The sequence below is a fragment of the Sylvia atricapilla genome, chromosome Z (genome assembly GCF_009819655.1).
Source record: "Sylvia atricapilla isolate bSylAtr1 chromosome Z, bSylAtr1.pri, whole genome shotgun sequence".
Classification (NCBI taxonomy): domain Eukaryota; kingdom Metazoa; phylum Chordata; class Aves; order Passeriformes; family Sylviidae; genus Sylvia; species Sylvia atricapilla.
This window is the reverse complement of record NC_089174.1, coordinates 33,637,221-33,663,055: the sequence shown is the minus strand read 5'-3', so window position 1 is coordinate 33,663,055 and position 25,835 is coordinate 33,637,221. Positions and strand designations below refer to the sequence as shown.

General features: G+C 39.7%; 1 protein-coding gene and 1 long non-coding RNA gene across 2 annotated transcripts in view; one reads left to right on the top strand and one right to left on the bottom strand.

Moving 5' to 3' along the window:
* Window positions 1-25,835, top strand: part of ADGRV1 (adhesion G protein-coupled receptor V1) — a 258,887-nt gene that overhangs the window by 182,071 nt on the left and 50,981 nt on the right. The window lies entirely within an intron of this gene.
* Window positions 12,021-23,845, bottom strand: LOC136374199 (uncharacterized). Its single transcript, XR_010745855.1, has 2 exons — window positions 23,563-23,845; window positions 12,021-12,662 (listed from the first exon to the last, which is right to left on the bottom strand). It is a non-coding gene; the product is annotated as an uncharacterized lncRNA (long non-coding RNA).

Sequence of the window (25,835 nt, the reverse complement as noted above, 5' to 3'; positions counted from 1 at the left end):
GCCAGACACAACAGTGTAGTCCAAGATATGGGATAGGGGACAGAACATTCCACCCCTTATCCCATATCGTGGACACACAATAAAAACTTTCACGTCCCCTATTCAGACCTTTGACAGCTATATGTTTCCTTCTGTTTCATGTCTGACCAATTTAACGCGCAGACAATGGTAGTAACATTCAGCACATATGAATCCTACGCCACATTCAGATCTCCCTGAGGTACACATCGTATTGTTCCATCTTTCTGCATTATCCACCATGTACAACCCGGTCCTTGAGCAGAGACAACTCCACGGATGGGTTTGCCTGAACTCAAGGCAGGATTGATCCATACTGTCTTTCCCAACAAACCTCTAACATGGGCCACTGGGACTTTATCTCCATCTACTATATTAAGGTGCTGGGACTGAGCAGGACCCGTTCGGATAGTGGAACCTCGGGTGGTTCCGCTTGGGTGGTTCCCAGGTGGCTTTTGCTAAATGCTGCTCCAAGTTTTTTAAGGACCTCCCACCCAATGCCTTCAGGGTGGTTTTTAACGACCCATTGTATGTCTCCACTTTACCTGCAGCTGGTGCATGGTAGGGGGTATGATATACCCATTCAATACCATGTGCCCTAGCCCAGGTTTTCATAAGATTATTTTTAAAATGAGTCCCATTGTCTGACTCAATTCTCTCGGGAGTGCCGTGTCCTCCAAAGGACCTGCTTTTCAAGGCCCAGGATGGTGTTGTGGGCTGTAGCATGAGACACAGGATAGGTTTCCAACCATCCCATGGTGGCTTCTACCATGGTCAGCACATGGCGCTGGCCTTGGTGGGTTTGAGGCAGTGTGATGTAATCAATCTGCCAGGCCTCCCCATACTTGTACTTAGACCACCGCCCTCCATACCAGAGAGGCTTCATCCGCTTGGCTTGCTTAATGGCAGCGCACGTCTCACAGTCACTGATAACTTGAGAAATGCTGTCCATGGTTAAATCCACCCCTCGGTCTCGTGCCCACTTATAGGTGGCATCTCTGCCTTGGTGACCTGAGGCATCATGGGCCCATCGTGCTAGAAATAACTCTCCCTTGTGCTCTCAGTCAAGATCTATCTTCAACTCCCCTATCTTTGCAGCTTGATTCACCCGCTGATTATTTTACTGCTCCTCATTAGCTCTACTCTTGGGGACATGGGCATCTACATGGCGAATCTTCACAGGTAGGGTTTCTAACCGGGCAGCAATAGCTTTCCACTCTTCAGCAGCCCAAATTGGTTTTCCTCTACGCTGCCAGTTCGCCTCTTTCCATTTCTTCAGCCATCCCCACAGAGCATTGGCTACCATCCAAGAATCAGTGTATAGATAGAGCCTTGGCCACTTCTCTCTCTTTGCAATATCTAGGGCCAGTTGAATGGCTTTAAGTTCGGCAAATTGACTGGATCCACCCTCTCCTTCAACGACCCCTACGACCTGTCGTGTGGGGCTCCATACAGCTGCCTTCCACCTCCGACCCATCCCTATGACACGGCAGGAACCGTCAGTGAATAAAGCATAACATATTTCCTCTGCTGGCAACTGGTCGTATGGCGGAGCTTCCTCAACCTGAGTCACTGGTTCTTGTTCTTCATCTGCAACACTGAAACTTTCACCTTCGGGCCAGTTTGTAATTACTTCCAAAATAACAGGGCGATTCAATTTCCCAACTTGGGCACGTTGTGTAATGAGGGCAATCCACTTGCTCCAGGTAGCACTGGTGGCGTGGTGGGTGGAGGGAACCTTTCCTCTAAACATCCACCCTAGCACTAGTAGTTGGGGTACCATGAGGAGTTGTGCTTCCATACCTATAACCTCTGAGGCGGCCCAAACCCCTTCATAGGCTGCTAAAATTTCCTTTTCTGTTGGAGTATAGCTGGCTTCAGACCCTCTGTGACTTCGACTCCAAAATCCCAGTGGTCAGCCTTGAGTCTCCCCAGGCACCTTCTGCCAAAGGCTCCAGGACAGACCGTGGCTCCCGGCTGCAGAATAGAGCACGTTCTTCACGTCCAGTCTCGTCCTGACTGGGCCAAGGGCTACCGCGTGAGCAATCTCCTGTTTGATCTGGGTAAAGGCGTGTTGCTGCTCAGGGCCCCACTGGAAAGTGTTTTTCTTGCGAGTTACCAGGTGGAGAGGGCTTACAATCTGACTATATTCTGGAATATGCATCCTCCAAAAACCTATGGCACCTAGGAAAGCTTGTGTCTCTTTCTTGTTGGTTGGTGGAGACATCGCTGTGATCTTATTGATGACATCAGTGGGAATCTGACGCCGTAAATTCCCTTTGCTGATTCCCCCATTGCTCAGCTGCAAAGGTTGAAGTCTCTTCGAATAAGACTGGAAAAGATGATGATTCTGGACAACTTTAGAGTAGTACAGGGTTTTTTATAATGTCTTTTAGAGTTCTGGGCAATCTCTTGCGTACAAGTCCAGTGAGTGTAGCATAATTAACCTTTAAACTCGTGTTTGTGAACCAAAGCTGATACTTGTCATTAAATAATTCTGGCTTCTGATCTCAGTAAAAGATGAGTTAGGGCAAAGCTTGTAAATGGGTGTGGTTCACCAACTTCCAACAGCACTGAAATTTCAACAGCATTGAATTTTCCAGGGCTACATGAGAAATTAGAAAGCCACTTTACTGTTAAGGATTTATATTTTAGCTCTTTTACTTACATCTTTGTTCTGTAAGTGTTGGAGAGTGACAAGTGACCAGGATGAAACTGGAGAGAGCTAGATTTTATGTAATTATTCAGAATCCTCTTTCTCCTCACCTCTCCATTGTGCTATACGTCTTTGTCAATATTTAGAATTCGAATTTCCCTCCTTATGTTTTTCAGCTTATTAGGTGAACTGTGTCTTTGTACTTTGAGAGATCCATTGGAAAAAACAACACTTTGTTTAATAGCTTTGTTAAGATAAAACTTTTCAGAAGCTTAACTGAAAGATTTTCAGAAATGAGGTCTAGCTGTATATACCAGGAGTGCAGCAATTGCTGAGCTATCTAGAGTCTGGGAAACACAGTAAGCTTCAGAATTTGATTTTAAAAGGAATTTTGTCGTATTGCAAAATCACCTATTTGTAAGTTTTGCTTTATTTAATAAAAAAATTTCTTTTGAAAGGTGAGCTTGATCTTTTAACTGCTTGGGTATTTTAAATCTCTTACCTACAGCAGCATGTTTTTATAATCTCTGGAACTCTTGTTGCTGCTTTAAGCTTTGAGTCTGACTAGAACTTCTTGAAATCAAATTCACATAAGAATGCCAAAAGACTTTATTTATTAGAGTATAAGCTAAAACATTAACCTTTGAAGCTGAGAAAATTGGAAAATATTACACAGAATAAAAAATTTAAAATTTATAAGCAAATATCTCACTGCCCACTGTATCTTTGCAAATGCTGTATTTCATTATTTTTGTCATGATATAGCCTTTGTTTTTGTTTTTTTGTTTTGTTTGTTTGTTTGTTTGCTTGTTTTCAGCCAACTTCATAATTTCCTCTTGTTCCCAGAAAGTAAGAGGTTTTTTTGTTCATGTTCTCTCAGGGATCAGTGTTAGCCCAGTCCTGTTTAATTAATCGTTACTGAGGATCTGGATGAGAGGATTAAGTCTACGATTAGCAAATGACACCAAGCTGCACGGCAGTGTTGATCTGCTGGAGGGCAGGAAAGCTCTGCAGAGGGACCTGGACAGGCTGGGCTAGCGGGCCAACACCAATAGAATTAGGTTCAGTAAGGCCAAGTGCTGGGTCCTGCATTTTATTTACAGCAACCCCATTCAGAGCTACATGCTGGGGGCAGAGTGGCTGGACAGTGGCTCAGCAATAAAGTGCCCGGGGGTGCTGGTTGTCAGTATCTCAACATGAGCAAGCTGTACCCAGGTAGCCCAGAAGGCCAGTGGCACCCTGGTCTGGTCAGGAATGCAGCCAGCAGAATCAGGGCAGTGACCGTCCTCCTTTATTGGGCACTGGTGAAGCAACACCTGAAGTGCTAGGTTCAGTTTTAGACCCCTCAATTTAGGAAGGACATTGAAGTGCTTGAGTATGTCCAAAGAAGTGGAATGAAGTTGATGAAGGCTATGGAACAAAAGTCTTGTGAGAGGCAGCTGGAGACAGCTGAGGCCTTATCACTTTATGACTCCCTGAAAGGAGATTGTAGCCAGGTGGGAATCAGCCTCTTCTCCCAAACCAGTGACAGGGTGAGAGGACATAGTCTCAAGCTGCACCAGGGGAGGTTCTTCACAGAAACAGTGACTAGATATTGGAATGGGCTGTCCGGGACATAGTGCAGTCACCTGGACACGTTAAAGGAAAGGCTGGGTGTAGCACTTAGTGCCATAGTCTACTTGATGTGGTGTTTGGTCATAGGTTGGACTCAATGATCTGAGTTCTTTTCCAACCTAAGTAATTTTGTGATTCTGTCTGAGGCTTGGCTTTTACTTGCTCTTTTCCCTCTGTTAATCTCTCCAGTTTTTAGAGGTGTTTTTCTTCTAGCAGAATCTTATATTTGCCCAAGAGAGGAATGATCTCCTTTGTCAGGAGAATCCCTATTACACATTCATTTTCCTTTTAAAATCTCATATGGCAAACAGAGTACAGAAGAACATATGTGCTGTTACAGTGCTTTAAATTTGTCTGAACATCCATTCACTTGGATTCAAGTTCTTATAGCACAAAGAGGGTTAAACTAAATGTTCTCACATATCTTCTTTGTATCATTGTCATGAAATAGCTATGAGAAATAATGAAAAAGATTTTCCAGTGACATTCCTTTCTAAAAAGACCAAACTACTTCTATATCCTCTACAGTCCATCTCAAAGCAGAGTGTTTTTGCAGGAAAATCACTGGATCTGTGACTATGGATCTGTCCCTATCTGTGGGATTTGGAAACAAAGCTAAAGAAAGCTGTAAACTATGAACTTCTTAAGAGTGATTAAGAGTTACAGCTCTTATTGCTCACACTGCACTTTCTCTGAACCTTACACATGGGACTGGCCCAGGGAACAGATGAGCCTGTCATGATTTTAAGCCCAGCTGGACATGAAGCACTCTGCTTCACTTTCTCCTCTCCCTTCTCCATCCTGGCTGAATGGGGAGGAGAATCAAAGTGAAACTTGTATATTGAGATTAAAAGTGCTTACTAATTCAAAATAAAATAAAATACTAATTTTAAATAATTATAATTATAATTATAATTATAATTATTGGAATGATAACAATATTTATTTTTATAAGTTATGCACAATGCAATTTGTCTCCACTGGCTGGTTGATGCCAAACACGCCTTACTAACCCAGAATGACTGCACTTACCATTTTATATACTGGCCATGAAGTTCTGTGGTGTGGAAATACCCCTTTGGTCGGTTCATGTCACCTGTCCCAGCCAGCTTCCCTTCCAATTTATTTTGCCTGCTTTCTCACTGACAGCACATGAGATAAGCAAGAAAAAGTCCTTGACTTAGGGTAAATATGACTAGCAAAACCCCCAAACATTAGTGTCTTATCAACATCATTCTCATTCCAATCCAAAACACAGTACCATTTACTGGGAAGAAATTAACTGAAACTAGGGCAGGGCCGTTGTTAGCATTACTGGGATAAGAAACTCTGTCGAAAATGTGTTTTGGTACCAGGCCTTTTGCAGTGAGTCACGGGCACTTTGTGCCGTGGTTTCTTTCTAGCCAAATGTCTGTCAGTCTGGTGCACTGACTCTTAACCCAGTCAGAAAAATACACTGAATGCTGCTTTGGGTGTCACCCAGTTGTATGACTGTCTCAGTGTTGGCACACATCCCAGGAACAGAGCCCTGGCTTTCTCGATGTTCCCTAAAATGGAGATCTGCTTTCTTTAAACCAAGGACGAGTAACAAGAATAATTTAGTTTGAGTGAGCTAATTTCTGTCCAAGCATTTGGATTAAGTCTTATGTCTCCTTTTCCATATTACTTCAAAAGTGCTGAATTTAGGCATGAACGATGTTTGAATCACTGGACTTTTAGAGGCAGGAATAGGTAAGAAAATAGCTAAGAATTTCCACAAAAAGCATTCAGGGATTTTAATTGAACTCGAAGACATACTAAGAAGAAGAGGTTTGTATGATGAATCTATGAGGAATTCTCATCCTCTAATGCCTGGTTTTATATTCTGCATGGATGTGGAAGTGTCTTCCTGCATGACTCTCTCTCTCCAGCTTCTTTTTCCCATTATCCCAGTTTTTCCACCTCCTTTCTCTTCAGTTCACTGGCACATCATCTAGGATTTCAAAGCTATTACAAACTGCTGTTGCTAGACCTCAGCACAGAGTGCTGCGTGACTATCTCTGTGCAAAGCCAAGTGCTTCATGAGTCACTTAGCCAAAGCTGGGGGGTAAAAAGCCTGCAGTTTTCACTGCTGGTTTCTCACCATTTGCTGCTTAGTCCTTTTCTGCATAGTAAAGCATCTTGAGCTCTGTGCTACTGTAGGATGAATGTTTCTAATGAACCAGAGCTACTTCAGTTGTGTTGACGCAGCACCACACTACAGGCATTCTTACAAACATAATGAATATATGCGTACACACATATACCCACACATACATATACATATGTACACACATATTTATAGAGGGAAAAACCTACAGAATAAGTTACTAAAGTGCAAAATTTGGCCTTTTTTGTATCCTGTATTTGTGCTTTTTTTTCCTAAACTTTTCTTGTGTTTCCAAAGAAGTTATCTGATGTGCTACCAATGGCTAAGGATTATTAGAAATAATTCACTTCTAAATGGGATGGCTTTAATTATCTTTCACTTATCCCTCATTACCAATATAAATTTTCAGTGGGGGGAAATTGTTGGGGGCAGTGGCAGGGGGTTGAATGTCTTTCATATCTTGGCAAATATTTCTTGTTAATGTTAAACAAATGTTAGCACATCAGAATCAGGCATAATCACTCTACTGTGCTTCTAAAGAACTACAATAAAGAAAGATAAATTCTGGCTGCTTTGACTGATGGAATTTTGAAATAGGAGTAGAGAAAAATATTTGTTATTGTAAAATTGCCAATCATTATGGCATGGTTAATTTCTGACAAATCATGGTATCATACTTTCATGGTTAAAGGGCTAAAGAGATAGGTTGTTATGAGTGACTGTTGTTCTCAATAATGCCCATGAGGACTGATCCTTCAAACAGGTTGAGATGAAGCGATTTTTGTGCCCAAAAACAACCTCCAGGAACTTTTCTGAAGCCTGTTTAGTATTATGGCAGGAGTATCAAAGAACATCTTCAGGGTGAAGGCTTGCATCCCTGTCACTGACAGCTTTTAAAAGCTTCATATTTCTTTTCAGGTAGTACAAGTAACTAGCAATTTCATCCATCCTACTTTGTCATCTTTAGTAAGTAAAATACAGCCTACTGCTACTAAATTGTTCTCAGTTTATCTGTTTTCCACCAAATTAGAAAAACCTTAATCTGATATTGTCTCAGTTTTGGAGACAGACACATGAGTGAACACACCGAAGCTCATATGACAACAGCCAAAGTTTATTGATAGACACCCTCTTTAATAGGTGCTTCAAAATTCCTGTGCTTTTGATTGGTGAACATTGGTGAAAATTTCTGCACTTTTGATTTTCCTGAACATTTGATTGGTGGAGGTTTTAACACCCAGCTCGCTGGCCAATTAAATGTCTGCACTCAAGATTGAATAGGATTTGAGTTCAAATCCAACCTATCGTTGTCTCATCCTTTTTTTCTATTTTCTTCTATTTCTACTGTTTTCTTCTGTTCTCTAATGAAATAGGCTGATTGAGTTGGGGTTCTGTTATGGACAAATTTATCTGTGCAGCTTCAGGCCACCTATAGCTGTCACACTTCCCCCTTTTTCTGTTAAAAAATGCAAATTGTTCTTTGTCATCCTCTTCAGGGCCCTTGCAGACAGGATGAGAAGACAGCATGATGTCACAGTTGATAGGCCTAGTTGAGATAGGACTTTCCACCCAACTCAAGAAGCTTAGCCCCTTCCAGCCAGTGATGTATCCATGTACCACTGGAGTTGTAACATTGACATTCAGGAGCTGTCAAAGGCAATTACCAGCAATACAAGTTTTCAAGATGGCATGCCGCAGGCTTATTACTTACAAGTCGCAAATTACAACTTAACACTACAAATGGAGAACATTCAAATTTAGAACTATGAAAGAAACCAAATAATAGGAGAAACAATTTGTCTTAGTTGGGTTTTGTTGGGTTAGTTGGGTTTCACATGGTGAAACAATTTGTCTTAGTTGGGTTTCACATGGTGATTCATGTCCCTACATAGATAAAATCCTTAAGGCCTCATCTTTAAATACATAAAATGTTCATATCTTTAAATAGATAAAATCCTTAAATAAATTATCACTTTAAGAGTCCCAGATTTCCATGCAGCAGGCACACATGTTGTTTCAATCACTGTTCCACGACCTGCACCATGACATGCGGTGCTCCAGGACATCTGCTGAGATCAGGAAGGTGTTGCTTGGAGTCCCAGGCATGATGTAGAGCAGGCCGTGCATACCTTCACCTGTGAGGGACTTGCCCAAGGCGTCATGATGGTACAAACCATATTAGGTCTTCAATCACATTCAACTTGAGTCCAGTACACCCAGGGTGTTCTCCTGTTGACCCGAAGCCTTGGTCTCCTCACACCTTAGAATCTGTTTTTGTGATGGAAGACTTAAAAGGGATGAGTTGAGCAATTTGGGTTTTTGCAGGGATAGTCCTGGGTGGAGTAGGGGTTGATACAAAGGCATGTATTTGTCCTGTATAGTCAGAGTGTAGGTGTACAAAAATACCTTGCAGAGTGGCACTGAATCTTTCAATCAGCATTGCATTGAGTCCTCTCCCTATAGGCCCCTGGGTCTCGAGAGGGTCCTTATGTACCTTCGAAGTGTTTATAATTGTTGGGATTGAGGTGGGAACACCCTTTCCAGCTGATCCTCTTGTTGGCCCTGTGAGATGGTTTTGTAACCTTGCACAGGAAGGCAGGAAGATTCTTGTATCGGCACATCTCCTCGCACTTGGTCTCTCATTTCCCTTGTCTTTAAGAAGTTGTCAGCATGGATGTTGGATTTGCATTGTCTGGCCATGTGACCAGGTCTCCCACACTGGTTGCAGTTTATGTTTACATTCCTCTGTCCTTGAATGTCCCCAGTAGAATGGGTCTGTGGGGACAGCTCTCATGTGGCCCTGTTGCCCACGTCTGTAGCACTGAAGTCTTTCAGCAGCTGCAATAGAATCGGCTAACAAGACATGCTGTGGGATTCAGATCCAACTTTGACACAAGCATTTATCATTCCATTTAAAGATGGATTTTCATTTGGCAACAGTTCTATGATTTTCCTGCAATCTTTGTTAGCCTTGTCCCTTGCCAATGGTAAAATTAATTGATTTCTGGCCTCAATATTTACAATTTGTTTTTCCCTGGCATCCTGCAGTCTTCCTATAAATTGCAGGTATAGTTCTTTGACCCCTTGTTTGATCTTTGAGTATCTTTGGGTAGGGTTAGCCATGTTTGCCACTTTAAACAGAGCATTTCCAAGTCTTACTTGTGGCAGCACCAATGGGTATAACCATGCTTGGAGTTGTGGGTCTCCCACCAGTGGTAATCCTAGGAGCTGAGGAACCGCTGCCCCAAAATGTGAATCTTGCTGAGAAACTCTTTAGATTTTATAGTTCCTGCTCCTTTGCACTGTGTCGCCAGCTGGAAAACCTTATGTTGGACTGGAGTATATATATCAATTTTGATCTGCTTAATATCAAAGGTGCTACTTTTTCTGCAGTTAGAAACTGCAGCATGTTGCCAACTGCAGAGGACCCCATCCCATGCTTTTACAGTGAGCTGACTCAGTTCAGAAAGAACCAGCCACTGAAAAAAACAAGTACTTATCAGGCATGATTCCACTACCTTTCAGCACTGGATATGCTTCAACCTTCCTGTCTCAGGCTCCCAACCACCTGAGATGGGTTTGTTGGTTTTATCTGTGTGCTCGAAATCCCCATTCATGACTGCTGCTCACTTTACCTGTCTCCAGATGCTGACTGGATCGGCCATAGCTGCTGGCAGCACAATGGTGGTGTTCTTTCGAGGTTCAGCAGAGTGGCTGAATGGCTCATGTGCCCTCTGTAGATGTCTTTTGAGTCCCCTGCCAGTATGTGCCCCTGTGGCTGTCCCAGGCCTGGCTGTGGCAGCGGCAGTGTGCGCAGTACCATGGCTTTGGGATCCTGAATCCCACCAGTACTTCCAGTATGGGGGTGGTTTGGCATCCAGGTACCAACGCTTACGTACCTCCAGTGTCCGCCCACAAGGTGCGGGGGCGAGTGGGCCTGCCAAGCAGAGGCTGGACCATAGGCACAGTCTGAGCCAAACCAATTAGCCTGGGACAGAGGTGGTCCAAGCATGTTCACAGTGACGAAGGGTGCCTCTGGCGCTAGCAATTCAGCTGACCATGTGTGTGTGCTCAGTGCAGGTGACAGGAGGGTTGCTGCAGGGGCTGGCCGGTGCTGCGGCATGGCTGCGGAGTGCTCCACCAGGGTGGAGTCTTGGCACAACATAGCAGCATGGCTTGGTGTGGCTGCAGAGCACTCCGCTGGCGTGGTGTGGTGGCGTGGCATGGCCGTCTTGCCTGTCCTCTTCTCCCACCCTCCGGTGTGGTGCCTGGGCCTCCTGCTGCCTCGCTCAGTGCCCGTCCTTGTTTCACATCTTGGTGGGTGACGCCTGTGGGACCCTCACTGCTACCCTTGCATCACATTTGGTCTGTAACTGCCTCAACAAGTTCACAATAAGCGTCCAGCTTTCTAACATTAATGACAGCTTTGTGCTAATGGATGCTGCCTTGATTAGAAATCTCCCAGTCTGCTCCCAAGTTCTTAAATCAAGAGTGGCTCCTTCAGTTACATCCAACCTGTGGTTCTTGGACCATGTTAGCAAGGCTAGCAAAGCCTGCCCTGTTCCTGCAAAAGGAAGGTCTGCACTTTCAAAACTGGGTCTTCTTCCACTGAAACCCATCCTCCCCTGTTTCCCAGTGGTATACTTCTATTGACAAGGGGTCCAGACCTACAATACTCTCCATGCCACTCTTCACAGCTCTCCATGCTGCTCTTCTCCACCGGGATCTAGGTGGTTTTCCACACCACTCTTCTAGACACTCTCCACACTGCCCTCAGTCTCCCTGCTCTACCGCGGCAGCTGTTGCATCATGTTGGAGTCGCTCCTTGTTGCCGTTTTGGAGAGGGTCACACGACTGGACGCACTGAAGCTCATGCTACAACAGCCAAAGATATTCATGGAAACCCCCTTTTATAGCGGCGTCAAAATTCCTGTGCTTGAACATTTGATTGGTGGAGATCTTAACACCGCCCAGTGCATTGGCCAGTTAGATGTCTGCATTCAAAATTGAATGGGATTGGCTGGGGTCCCTTGTTTGAGTTCAAATCCAACCTATCCATTTTTACTCAGGGACTTGTTTACTTCTATTCTCTAACAAACTAGGCTGGTTGAGTTGGAGTCTGTTACGGCGAATTTTATCTGTGCAGCTTACAGACCAGCTGTAGCTGTCACAAAACAGGCCAGAATAAGTTGGGAAATGCTAAGATAAACAGAAGTGAGATCATTGGCAGCCACTAGTTCTGACAACCCCGTTAATACTGACAAACTGAGTCCATATATATACCTTTTTGTATTTGATCATTCTAAGAAAAAGGTGAAAAAAACTGTAGGATTTTTGTTTGGTTGGGTAGGGCTTTTCTGTTGTTTGGTTTTTTTTCTTTTTAATTTCACCACAGGGCTGTTCTGTAACAGTCAATTTTGTGCTCAGATTTTATTTCCATTAGGTAAATTTTAATGTATTTAGTGCAATGAGCTGTGCTTGGGAAGACACCTTGGGAAGGTATTCTTGTCTGCCCAGTGTAAAAGTCCCAGCAAATAAAGGTGTATCTCACTGATCTGTATTAAGATACATATGAGTAAAAGGCATGTGGCTTTAACAGATTGATTTGTGCTATTAGTATTACATTTAATTGTCGGCATGGCTTAGAAAGAAACAGTGCAACTGAAAAACACATTTTGAAGATATTATTCTTCTGCCAAAGGGCAAGACTGTGAACATGAGCTTCATTTATGTTTGACAGTTTGCACATGGTAGTGCCATCTTTTTTGCTAGATTTATATTAAATCCTTGGTTTAGAGAATACATAGAAAAAATAATATATAATAGTACTAGGGAAACATTTTCTTGCATTGGAAAACTGTAACAAGTAAAATAGTAAAAACCAAAAGAAAAATAGCCACAATTTTGTAGTTTCAAAGGCATTGATAATGACTCATACACATGAGGAGGAAGCCTTAGATTTAAACAAGAGCAACATAATTAACTGAAATCAGACACACAACTCCTTATGTAGTTTTAAAATTGCAGTGTTAGTAAAAACCTTGCCCTAAGAGATTTCAAGCAGGTTTCTATCAGCTTAGTTTCCTGGTCAAATGCTGAAGGCAGCAAGTCTTCTGGGACTCCTGGAATGAGCTGCCTGGGAACTCCAGAACTTCCAGTGCCTTAGAGGTCTCAACTGTATTAATGCAGTGCTTATGGTGGGTCCTTGCTGCTTCTTCTTTGGTAACTGTATTTTCGTAGTATTAACTTTCACAGTAAGAAAAAAAAAAGAAAAAGACAAAGACGAAAACAAAGAAAACAAAATTTTAAAAAACCAAAACCAAATCTAGGTATAAAATTATTTAGAGAAATTTCCAGAGAATCATAGCTTGAGAAGACTGAAACACAATAAACTGTGTTCTAGAACAACAGCAGATGACCTTTTGGGTTCTCACTATAGAAAAGCATTGTTTAGACATTTTCATTTTTCTCCAACTGTTTAGTTCTACAATAACAGCAGCAGAAGAGAGCAACAAGGAAATTGTTTTTTTTCTTTATTATGCAATAGGTCTGGTTTATTGACTACAAGAGTGCTGCACACACTGACTCAGACTGAATCTTCTGAAGATTCTGTTCTTTGCTGTTCCAAAACATCTTGGCATTTCTTCATCCTTTGTTCATGAAGGATTGGAATTTCCTTGGAATTGGAATTTGGTGTTTTCTATCATCGGTATTTACTCTGTGGGTACTTCCATTAATGAGTATGGTGATATTAATAATAAATTTTTACATGTTAGTAAAGATGATAGGATCAAATTTCTAGGAGAAATTCCCGTGGATGTAGATTTGGCTTTCAAAAAACTGTTGAGACAGTAAACAAGAGTGGGCAAGTCTTGACTTAATATCTGGCAATTCTAATACTGCTTCTACTGAGTTTACATTTCTTAACTGAAACGGTAACTGTATTTTCATTACCTTTTCCCCTCCTTCTCCTCATTCCCTCATTCTTTTTCCTCTTTCTTTTGCTGCATAGACAGAAGAAATGAAAAGGAAACTAAAGGATGCCAAAGGGTTGATGCCAAGTTTTCACTCTATAAAATCTGGGACAACCATTATTAAATATTTTGCATTTAGTTTGAAACTTACATGAAAAATATAAGGAAAATAATTAAAATGTGGAATATATATGAAATAAAAAAATATGGACCTATCTCTGAGTTAATCTGAATGAGACATAAACTAAATGAAATTCATCAATCACAAATGCAGCTGTAATTTTTCTTCATACCAAACAACCTCCACAACAATTGTATGAGCTGTAAAAGATTTCTTGGGTTGCTCATTTTCCTATGGTCTTGGTGAGGTGACTGAGGCTGAGTGCAGCACTGAGTCAAAACAATCAGTCTAACTGTGTTCAGTTTGGGGCAGTAGTATTTGGTTAAAGGCATTTCAGAATGTACTTGTACAAGGGTGTGACTTGTTTCACAGCTGCACAGGATTATTTGGGGCAGCTATTATGAGTCCTCTGAGATTTGCTTAGCTTGATCCATGAGCAGATGGTGTTCAGTGTTCCAGAGAAAATCCTCATTTCCTTTGGAGGAAAAGTGATTAAACAAAAGCAAGAGTAACATCATGTTGGAATTCTTTAGATGCAGCTACAGGGAAACCACTCACCTTTTCATTTTCTATTTCAAAATAATTCCTTAGGTATATACAGTATTTCTCAATCAGTTATTCTGCTGAAATTATAGATTGGTTTTTCACCTCTGAATTGAGTTCTTATACACTCTCTCTCTTAGGTAAATGGGGCAAACTGAACCAGAAATTTTCAATATTTGCACACCAAAATTTATATGGTTCTTACCATGGAGGAAGATGGATAGCATGGGATACAGCTGGTAGAGCATCACAGCTATGTGTTTCTAAAGAACTTGCACATCATACAGAGAATAAGATTTTTTTTGTGAAGGTACACAGAAGTTCACTTGTAGCTCCAGCCTGACAGGTGTTCTGGGGCAGAGGCTGTGTTTGCACAGGGGGTGTTTCACATCTCTGCACACACAGCTGCAAGAAGCAGCTTAGCTCCAAGTCTGTTCCTGCAGCACAACAATGTGGCTAACAAAGCACTGCATTGGAAAAACCCCTTTACAAAGAGCTAGTGGAGCCAGGAGCACTCAACTGCAACAAGTGGGGTGCAGCCTCTGCACTCTACAAGCTCACAAATTTAGGTGTTTGAGGCTGGTTATGAGAAAGCGAAGTGGTACTCCTCCAGAGCAGAAACACCACGTGTTTCCACCCTGCGGTTTGTCCTGAACACACTGTACTGAGAGATGTGTCTGTTTGCAGAGCAGGGGAAAACAAGGCACTGTGAAAACCCTAAACATACATAACTCTACACATTGCAAAAACCTCTGATAACATCCAGAGACAGAGGTTCTGTGGCTACATTGTTTGATGGTAAGAATTGAGACAAGGTTTTAAAAAGCTCTTGCTAATAACAGGAAGGGGTGCCTGTAGTTCACTTATCAGCAAGAACACTTATTTGTATTAGTGTTCTTTGCTTATCAGGAACAGTACTAACACGAGCTTATGGTAGAAGTTCAGTGAACACTGTATTGTTTAGGTCTAAAAAAAAAACCAACCCTGAGAAATCTTTTAAAATGCAGATACATTTTCTTCAATTTCTAATTTCTTTTACCTGACATTTTCTTAGCTTTCCTAAATGTCTTGTCTGGCTGGTAGAAAATCTACTTATTTTTAGCAAATTTACTGTGTAAATTACAAAAAAACCCTTTTTTTTTTTTTTTTTTTTTTTTTTTTTTTTTTTTTTTAGGACTAGAAGCAACGGGAACTGACATTTAAAGAGCTTCAGATACATATAATGCAGAGAGAAGTGTAATATTTGCAGCTGTTCTGTCTGTCACCTTAAATTTCAGAGTTGCTTTACACACAGTAGATCATTCCTGGGGACTGGAACCCACTAATATTGGAAAACTTTTTTCTTCATAAAATGTAGCTCTACCACAGTACCAAGGTTTTTTTAAAACATTTGTAATCATCATTCACCTCCTAATTCCAGTGCAGTAAGATTTTAGAATCCAATTCCTTGTATTTTGGACCCAGTTCTCACAGCTGCCTCAAATTTTATGGAAAGACATCCGGAAATTATTCCTCAGAAGAGTGCATACATGTATAAAGAAAATTTTAAAAATATTAAATTATTTAAATAGAAATTTCCAGTGTATAACAAATACATTTCTAAGATTTTTTTCCTGCTTAATCTGGAATTTGAACTGGTTTATAATATTGTATTGCAACTCGAACTAGGAAAATCAGACTTCAGCCTAAAATTTGATGCAGTCCACATAATTTGACAAATACGGGTTAAGCATGCCGTTTGTTTGCAAATAAAAAAGGAAGTGTCAGGGAATTTCTAAAAAAAATGTAACAAAGCTCATGGCAACCATATCCTGCCAAAGCATTGACAGTGAGATGTTAGCTGTGTCATGCTCCTCTGAAAGCTCCCATATCACTGTTTGATTCAGTCATAAACCAGTGCTGCTTTCACCTCCCTATCAGACCATTTTTTGGAGTTACCTCAATGCAAACATAAATCAGATAGCTCCTTCCTATTATTATTAGCCACTTTCTTGTCACTGAGTATTCAATAACAAAACCTATTTCCTGAGGGGAAGCTCTTGCTAAAAGAGGTTGCATATTGGAAAGTAATCAAAATATAAGCACAGACCACATTTCAGTCAGCCTCCATTGCTTGAACAACTTTTCTAGCCTCCCAAGTGAAATTTAGAGTACTGTGATGCAGGTGTAGTTTTTGCTGACCAATGCAAAATCATTCTTTCCTGCCCAATCCTGTAGAAAAATCATCCCAGATGGAGGTTCTAGCTCAGTGTACTCATACTGAAGGACTGAGTCACGAAAGACAGCATATTGTGTCCTTCTGAGTCACAAAGCCACTTGCCTTGCAGTGTTCAGTTTACTCAAGATGTCACTTTTTCTTTTAAAACTTGCCAAGATTATTCATAATATAATAACTTAGGTTATTGTGAATAATGAGATGTGGGAAAGGCAGAATGCATCTGACCATTAATGCTCAGCTCCAGTAAAGTTGCCATGGCCTTTTAGTCATATTTTGACTAAGATATCCATAGCCTTCCTTTTAATGCATGTTATTATGTAACTGCAGTACATTATATTGATATGACCTTTTTCTCTACAGTAGGTGGAGTTTTCTGGCTGGGGGTGAACAAGATCTTAGGAGGGGACATGGCCAGGACAGCTGACCCAAGATGACCCCAGGGATATTCCATAATATATCCTGTCTGCTTAGATATGAAACCTAGGTGAAAGGAGGAGGAAGGGGACACATTTGGTGTTTGTCTTACAAAGCAAATGCTACACATACTCAAGTCCTGCTTCCTGGGAAGTGACTGGACATCATGAGGTTTCTTTCATCCTACTTGCTGTCCCATCCTTCCTCCCTGACTTGCTGAGGAGGGGAGTGATAGAGCAGCTTGGCGAGCACCTGGCATCCTGCCAAAAGGAATCCACCTGAAAGCTCTAAGGCCTGAAGTAGGGTTTGAATAATAGTGACAGTCTGTAGAGGATAGAAGGAGTCCAAGCTTACCTAGAATCATCCATAATGGCCTCTTGCAACCTCTGTGTTGGCATTGTTTTAAAAGTACTTAATTGGAGTGATTCAAAACAGACTTATGAATTTTGGATGGAAAGAGGATCCATGCTTGATCATAGATCCTTAGGTCTATTCTAGTGGGTGGCCTTCACTGAGTAAGATTCTTGTTTTTCCTTTTCACTTCCCTGAGTAGACATATTGTGCCAACATTGGACCAACTTGTGGTTGCAAAATGTTCTTTTAAGCTATACTGTTATGAAAGTGCATCCATAGAAACAAAGAGACCTGACTGTCTAAGTACTTTCCTGGTAGCTGTAATCCCTTTATTGTGCCTTTTGACCTTACAGTATCATTCTCAAAAACCTTGTAAAAATTATTTTATGTCACTAAGTTTCCTTTCTGTGATGCAAATTGGAAATTTAAACCTCTTTACCCTATGCTTAATATATAGTAAGTATAAATAACAGTATGATTACTCAATGCTACCATTTGCATGATATTCAGAGTACATCTGAAAAAGAAGGTTGTTTTCTGAAGGCTTAGGAGGGAAAAATAGTAATGCTTTGGTTGCCTCTGTGGGTACTGTATGGGAATACAATTTGCCCTTTTCAAAAGAAATTACAAAAAGAAAATCTTTGCTGAGGGGTAGTTTTAGAGTTCTTATATTTGTGTCTTATGCCAATCTTTAGAGAGAGATTGTCTAACCAGTAGCAGGATGCAAGACATAATAGCAGTGAAAATAAAATTTTTGGTAAGTGATACTTTGGGTACTTGTTAGAGTAAACACTGCATTGTTAGACTGGAGCTGTGCATGTAGTTTTTCATCCTTGGACATTGGAAAGATTACTCTTCTATTGTGTAGTTTGGATTGTGCAATGTTTTAGTTGATAATGGCTATAAATAGCAAAAAAGATGTTAAAAAAATCACACTAGACAAGTTCTCTTTATATATGCAGGTGTGTAGCTTGTCTGTCCTGTTCCTGTGCATAGCTTGCAGTTATTGGTAATGAAGAGAAGAAAAGGGAAAAGTAAAGGGAGGAAGGAAGGAGAGAAGGAAAAGAGAGAAGAAAAGGAGTAAAATTCAGAAAATATCTACAGTAAAAAACAAAAAAAGCTCAACTGATCTTCATTCTAGGCTTAACTCTCTATTGCCTAGAACATCTTTCACAAGTGTTCACCAGAAAAGAAAGCTTAGAACTAACCTCAACGGTTTCACTGGAAAAAATCCTTCAAATAAAGAAACAAGAGCTGTCTGACATCTTTCACTGTAAGGCATATACTTTAAGTGTTTTTTGTGTGTTTTTTTTTTTTTTTCACCAAGCATTAGTTCCTGGGCTTGAAAGTGCCTTTCTAATTTTTGTTTGGTTGCTCTTTTAAGGTGCCCAATCCTGATCATTTTCAGTCTGCTAAATCCAGACAATCCCTCCTGTGACTACTCTGATAGCCATCTGCCGATACTGATGTAGTTTGAGGTCCTCAGCTTGTGTTTTGCAGCAAGCAAAATATATTACAACATGGAGTATTCTAATTTTGCTTTTTGCCTGCTTGTAGACTGCCAGTTCCTTGCCTATTTTTAGTTTTCCAGTATTGTCCCTTCCCATTTGGAAAAATCCCACAAACCAAACAAACCAAAACATATCAGAAATATTTTTTGCCATGTGTCCAGAGCAGAACAAAAGTATAAAACCTCTGGTGACCTTCATAGCTCTAGTGTGAACCTTTTTCATTCAATTTGTGTTTTTGAAATTTGCCAAAACCAGACTGTCCTGCACTGAATACAAAACACACAGCACTCTGTGTTTTGTATTCAGGATGAAAATAATGTAGTTAACACCCTGATCATTTGGCTGTTGCTGCATAGTCCTCATCCTAAGTTGAGGATGTTTCACTGTTTTGTTCAATGCCAGCGAGGAGCTGCACAAAAAGCTGTGAGAGAGCATGGCCAGGACAGGTAACACAAGCTGGCCAAAGGGATATTCCATGCAATAGAACATCATATCCAGTATATGAGCAGGGAGAGTGACCTGGAAGGGGACAAACAGTTTTTCAGGAATGAGCTGCGCATCAGTCAGTGGTGATGTGCAGTTCTGTAGCGACTCTCATTTCTTCCAGGTTAGGTTACTATCTCTTCTTCTTCTTATTATTATTATTGTTAATATTGCTATAATTTCTTTATTATCATCATCACTGTCATCATGTTCAGTATTACTATACTATTTTATTTCCATTATTAAATAGTTCCTAACTCAACCCACAAGGATTACATTTCCTTTCCAGTTCTCTCCACTGAGAAGGCAGGTGGGGGAGTGAGCAAGTAGGATTAAACCTCAACACTCTGTGGTATTTCTAAGACTCATAAGAGTAGAAAGTTTACCTCATGTATGTTGCAGAATAGTTCTCATACAAAATTTTTAGATCCAAATATGACTTTTACTTCATTAGAACAGTGTATAATTACAACTCCTGTCATTCTTAATGTGATCTGTAGTAATTTTCAGATTCTATTCTGCAGAAATAAAACTAGCTAGTGAGTGCACTAGGTATGCAACGTGTTTTACATTATGTTCCTTGTATTGCCTCCTGCTTTGTAATATAAATAGTGTAAGGGGTCTCAAGTCCAGTTATAAACCAAACCTGTAACTTATGAAATAATGAAATCAAGTTTGCCTGATATAATCTGTTGTCCAAAAAAATCTTGATTGTGAGCTGAATGTTTTCACAAGTCTCCTGGGTTTTTTTTGGTTTCTGACTCCAGTGAAATATTAGTATATATCTAGTAATCTCAATTTCTGCATTATATTCCAAGATATATTGAAAAACACTGTCAACAGTTCCAGGTTTTCAGAATTCTTAGATGAAATGTTTTAAGGAATAATTAATTTAACGTGCCCTTCAAATATTTTTCAACATCTGCCTTGGTTATTAATATGCTGGAATATATTATTTTTACTATCTCATATAATACAAGCCTGTAATAAAGGAGTTTCCATTCAAATTTACCACAACACAAAGCTGCGGGGAAAAAGTGCATTAAAAATCAGTTAAAATTCATAGTTTTATTGACATCTGAGATCTCTTCTGAAGAAACAGTACAGTGTTTAGTGATAATGTAGAAATAATTGTAGCTTCCCAAAAATAATTAGCTTTGCAGGAAGAGGATGAGGAAAAACTGGCTCTTTACCAGTTCTCCACAGAAAGAGCTCATGTGTATTGTGGATGGTAAACTGAGAATGAGTCAACAATTTTGTGCTATGGAAATAAAGTCAGACATAATTTCAACAATATATTAAGCAATTTAATCTTAAGAACACATAAAATCTTTCTGCTGAGAAGCCATGTACTAAGAAGAAATGCTATCAGACATACTGTAATACTTAATATTGCGTCAGTTAAGTGGTGGGATCAAGGATACCAGCAAAAGTCTTAATTATAAAACATTTCCAGAAAGACTGGCAGAAAGGCTGTTCGTATAAAAGAATACCATACAGGGAAATAGTAGCAATTTACAAATGTATAAAGAAATGTTTCAGTGAATGAGGAAAAGATCTGTTTCCCACAGCTGTGTAGGCTCAGATAAGACAAAACCTGTGTATATTGCACAAATAAAGGGCTTAACATTGGGTAATAGTCTCTCTCAGTAAGTGCTGTGAAGCAGTGAAACAGGTTTATTGCAGAAGATTAGGCATCACTGATGAAGAGTATAATATGGAGAGAAGTTTTTTATAGAGAGCAAAGCTGTCTAGTTCTGAGCCACAGTAGAATTTCCTTTAGTAAATAGCTTACAAGGGCAGCATGTCAGTTCTGATGGCACTTTAAAAGGTTTTTCAAATTCTCCCTTGTTTTAAACTATTCCACAGTTGTATCTCAGACCAATGCTTGCTGCAATGAAAGGTGGCATTGTTACACATGTAGTTCCTGTTTGTGCTGTAAAGCTCATAAAAGCCTCTCAATAAATGCTAGACCACCTTCCATCCTCCAAAGTAGCCGTAAAGCATATCAGATTGGGCCACAGTCTTTAATTCAGTCTCACTCAGTTTGCAAAAGTGTGAAGTCTGTTTCTGGGTATTGCATGAACTGTTGCTTATGTGTATAGAAGACTGTGTGAAGTTGACTGAAGACTACAAGTCTAAGCCTGTGTGCCTTCAGCAGTGTGGGTTTTTTTTTTTTTTTAATAATGTAGAAATCCCTAGAATCTTGCCTACTGTAGAAACAGAAGTTTCTCTAATGTGGCTTGAATTTCCTCAATAACTAATGACTACCATCGCAAATGTTACCCATTATCAGCTTGGCTTAGAAATGTTACCCTTTCCTTATTGTTTTCTCCACATCACTTCATAGAAGCATAAGCTTTGAGCTTAAAAAAAAAATCAAAACCAAAAACCCCCCAAAAAAATCCCAAACCAAACAAAACCAAACCTGAAAAAACTAACCAAACAGAAAACACCCCAAACAAACAAAAAAAACCCAATCATAACAAAACACAAAAAAACCCCCCACAAACACAAAAACACACACAAAAACCCAAACAAAACAAACTAAACAAACAAAAAACCCCACCACATACAACAAAAATATCCACGTTTCTTTCTCTGTCAGAGGAGTGGAAAAATAAAAGACAGAATAGTTATTAGGAAAAGATATTTCCTGTAAAGATGTTAATGGACTGGAGCAGATTGCCCAGAGAAGCTGTGGATGCTCCTTCCCTGGAAATGTTTAAGACCAGGTTAGATGGGGCTTAGAGCAACAAGATTCTAATGGAAGATATCCCTACCCATAGCAGTGCAGTCAGAACAAGATGAACTTTAAGATCCCTTCCATTGCAAACCATTCTAGGATTCTGTGAATCTATTGTCATGTTTTTTAATGTATTTATGGAAAAGGATAACTGTTACAACACAAAAGAAAGAAGAGTGGAACTCCATAATCTGATCACGTTGATTCATCAGGTTGAATAAGCTTTGACACTGCAAGAATTAATATGTTTATCCACTTGGAGGGTTTGTCCACTGCTGACTTGGTCTCAGACAGTTGTTAAACGCATTGTTTTCCGGAGTGCCTCATTTTAAAGTAAATGTGTATTTTTCTCATTTTGCTGTAAAGCTCAGTGTCTCAGAACACCTGATAGATGAGGACAACTGCAATTTTTTGTCAAATTTAGCCTCTTATAGTTTCAAGATAAAGTCGAAAGAGATTGTCCTTAGAATTCAAGACTTTGCAATAATGGAATGACGCTCTTTTACCACATTGAGCCGTTTAAAAATTTTACCATTTTAAATCTTTTTTCATCAGAAAGCAACAAAGAATATCAGTCTTTCCATTTTTTAACAGTTTTGATTTCCTTAGCAATGTTGCTTGTTATTTATTTTTATTTCGCTTTTTAAATATTAGCTATGTAATTGTGCTAACAGTTCTAGTATACATCTTGTCAGTTGTTTCTTGTGTTTCCTTTAAAAGCATTAGGAAAAAACAGAAAAAAAGAATGCCCTTCCATATCTTATGTAGCTCAAATACCTGTCCAGATTTTAGGAAGTGTCATGATTTAAGAGATCACAGAAGACTTTACAGAAAAAATTGAAGTGTCAGATAGCATGCGTCACCCCCTTGAGAAGAATCTACTTTAATAGATTTGAGGGGAAAAAAAGAAAAATTAAGGTAAAGCACTGGTTCTGGCTGGCCACTAAATGAGGTAATTTTTATCAATGTATAGATTTAAATGCATATGATTTTCTGAAGCTACATATTTTCCACGGGAAAAGATACCTCTTAATTTCCCCTAATCCTTCCAAATTTGTTGTATTTGAAAGTATCAATTTGAATTAAATGAACATCTGCCATAGTCATCAGTGAGGAAACTATTTTATATATTAAAGTTATTTCTTGTAATTTAAGGCCTGAAAAAAAAAAGTAAATTAAATGTCTTATTGATTCATATTGACGGAAAAAATGGCTGATCAGTTTTAATATTATGGGGTTTTTTTCAGTTATAAAAAAATTAACAAATCATTACATACTAGTATGGAATTATACCTTCGAGGAGAAGCATACTGAAGACATTTCTGCATTTATTTTTAGTCTCTATAATAGAACAGAACTTTTACAGATACAGACATACACAGAGCTTTTGAAAATGTGCTTTATGTTCTGTTCTGTTATGTTAGAAAAATTTGAGATGGAAAAAAAGTACTGTTTAAAGTGACACCATGCATGAAATAGAACACTGGGTAGATACAAGGGGAAATCTTGAATATGATGAAATTGAATGAGTTTAGATAGCAGTAGTGCAAGAGAAACAACCAACAGGAATATTTTACTGTCAAAGTATTATGATCTGATTATAAGAGATGCTTCTGCCCAATTTAAGGTGTAAGTGTGACCGTATGCCGAATCAATAGTACAGATTTAATTTAACAGTAAATGTGAGGTAGAGAGATAGAAAAGGATAGGAAGGTGTGGGAGTTGGGTATAAGGAGTTAAGAAACAGAGATTAAGCAGATGATAAAAAGGTATCATACTCACCATATGGATTCCTGCAGCATCCTGCTGGTCCTTCTACACCCTGGTCATCAGTGGTGAGGATCTCCCTGTTTCCTTACCTGAAGGTACTACTTTTACACAGCCCGAGTCTGGGATATCCATGGGGCGTAAATGCCATTTCCACAACTTGCTGACATGTGCATCCTTTCTTACAGTTCTCACTGTGTGTATTTTTTGTCCAGATAAGTCTTAAGTCCCAACAGTCTGCACATCGGAATTTTGTCTGGTGTACTAACTCCAGATCTTGACCTTTGTTAGGCCTCAAGTTAATGTCTTCCTGCTTTGTGCTTATCTCAAATTCCACTGTGGTGGCTTCTCTTATGGGGGCAGTGTCTTGAGATAGGTGACTGCATTCTTTAAGCCCTCACACCACCCCGTGGCTCAAATATTGTCTTCTAGGGACTTTTCGTCTGTTTGTGGGTTTTCCATGGAGGTGATGCATGCATAGAAAAGACAAAGGAGAAAAGACAGAAACAATGGAAGTAAAAATGCCAGTAATCATAAAATGCACAACAGCTATTCCAATTATTAAATATACTAATCCAATTGTAATCATCAACCCAATTCTGAGTAGCCACAGCTCCCAGTTTGTGAGTCCCAAAGATTAGAATATGGACTTTAGCCAGGTATTGGGGCTAATTTCCTGAAGCCAATCTTAGGCTTAAAGTGATTGGAAAAGTTCTTTTGTCTTATTAGCCATTTCTTTCACTTCGGCTTAAGCTTTTTCAGTTGATGACATTGCATTGTGAGTGATAATAGTGCATTCAGTTTCAGTAAAATTTAATGTTCCATATGCTCCTTGTTCCTTTAATAGTAGCATGTCTAGTATCAACTGACTTTGTAAGGCCATTTTTAACACTTATTGGAGTTGCATGTTAAGATCTCTAACTCATATCTGGTCCATTACTGAAAGCATGTACCTGCCACATAATATTTCCTAGGATCCACTGTGTGCTGTGTAAAAGTTACCTTAAAACTAGAACCTGTCTCTTGCCCCACCATATCTGGGGCACATATCTATTCTCAACTTTGCTTAGGAGAAGTAAGTTCCTGGCATGTCCTTCCTGCTGATGAATAGTGAAAGACACAGTTTGGGCAAAGGGATGGGTCCACTATCCTGCACTTGGACCACTATCCTAGACCAGCATGTGGAGTTAGGCTCAGTCACTTTTCATCAGAATATTCTCCAACTAATCCAAGCGATGTGCTATAGTGGCTTGTCTTTCAAGTTCAGGTGTCTATTAAGTACATTTGGGGCTTGAAAGTAGCCACAGAATTACACAGCAAGTGTTGATTTTTAAATTCCATACAGGGGTATCCCAAACAAATACACATCAAGTATTACAACATGCATTTTCTCAGTCAGCCAAGACTCAAGGGGATGACTAAGTCTTGCAACACAATTAATTACCTTTTCACACTGGAACAAGTGTGAATGTGTTGTTGAGGATGTGTCTTCACATACTTTAAAGGCTTCAAAATAGGGTTCTTTCTTAACTACATCAACGTATAGTTGGAGGAGTTCTGTAGGTAATGACGGAATTGCAGCATATTCTGTCTTTGAAGGATCCACACTCATACCAACACTGGGTAATCCTACACAGCATGAGAAATTAAGCTTTATCACAAAGTTCTCATACAAAATGCAAATGATTTCTCGTATAAAATGGGTTCATATATAAAAAGGTTTTCAGACAAACACATCTTAAATCAAGCCTATATTCAGTTCTCCAGAGGATAGATTAAAGCTCTGTTGTGATTTAATTTTGACCCAAAATGAAAGCTGTGGCTACTGTGGAGTCTTAAGTAAAATTAATTCCCTTTCAAATTTAGTTCTCTTTTTCTCTCTTATTTTTCTTTTATTTTTTTTTATTTATTTTTTTTTTTCAGTGGGCAAATAGCTCTCATTACATTCCTTTGCAATTACTGCTACAGGAGATTGCACTCATGAGTTGGAAGAATGTGTAGAGCACAGTACACTATAGTGACCACATTGATTAGGCTAGATAAAAGAAGTGAGATGAGGTTAAAATATTCTCTTTGGACATATGCTAGGAAACTTAACAGTAGATCTGGCATACTAAGGTGAGAATACAAGTATTTTCAAAAACAATGGCAGGTATTGACAGCTGGTAAAAGGCTTTTCTGGATTTTATCCATGCCCCATTTGGTCATGGATATTGACAGTCTATGGCTGCCCATCATTTTAAATTAGGAAGGGGAACATAGTCATTTCCCGTATAATGTTTTCTTTT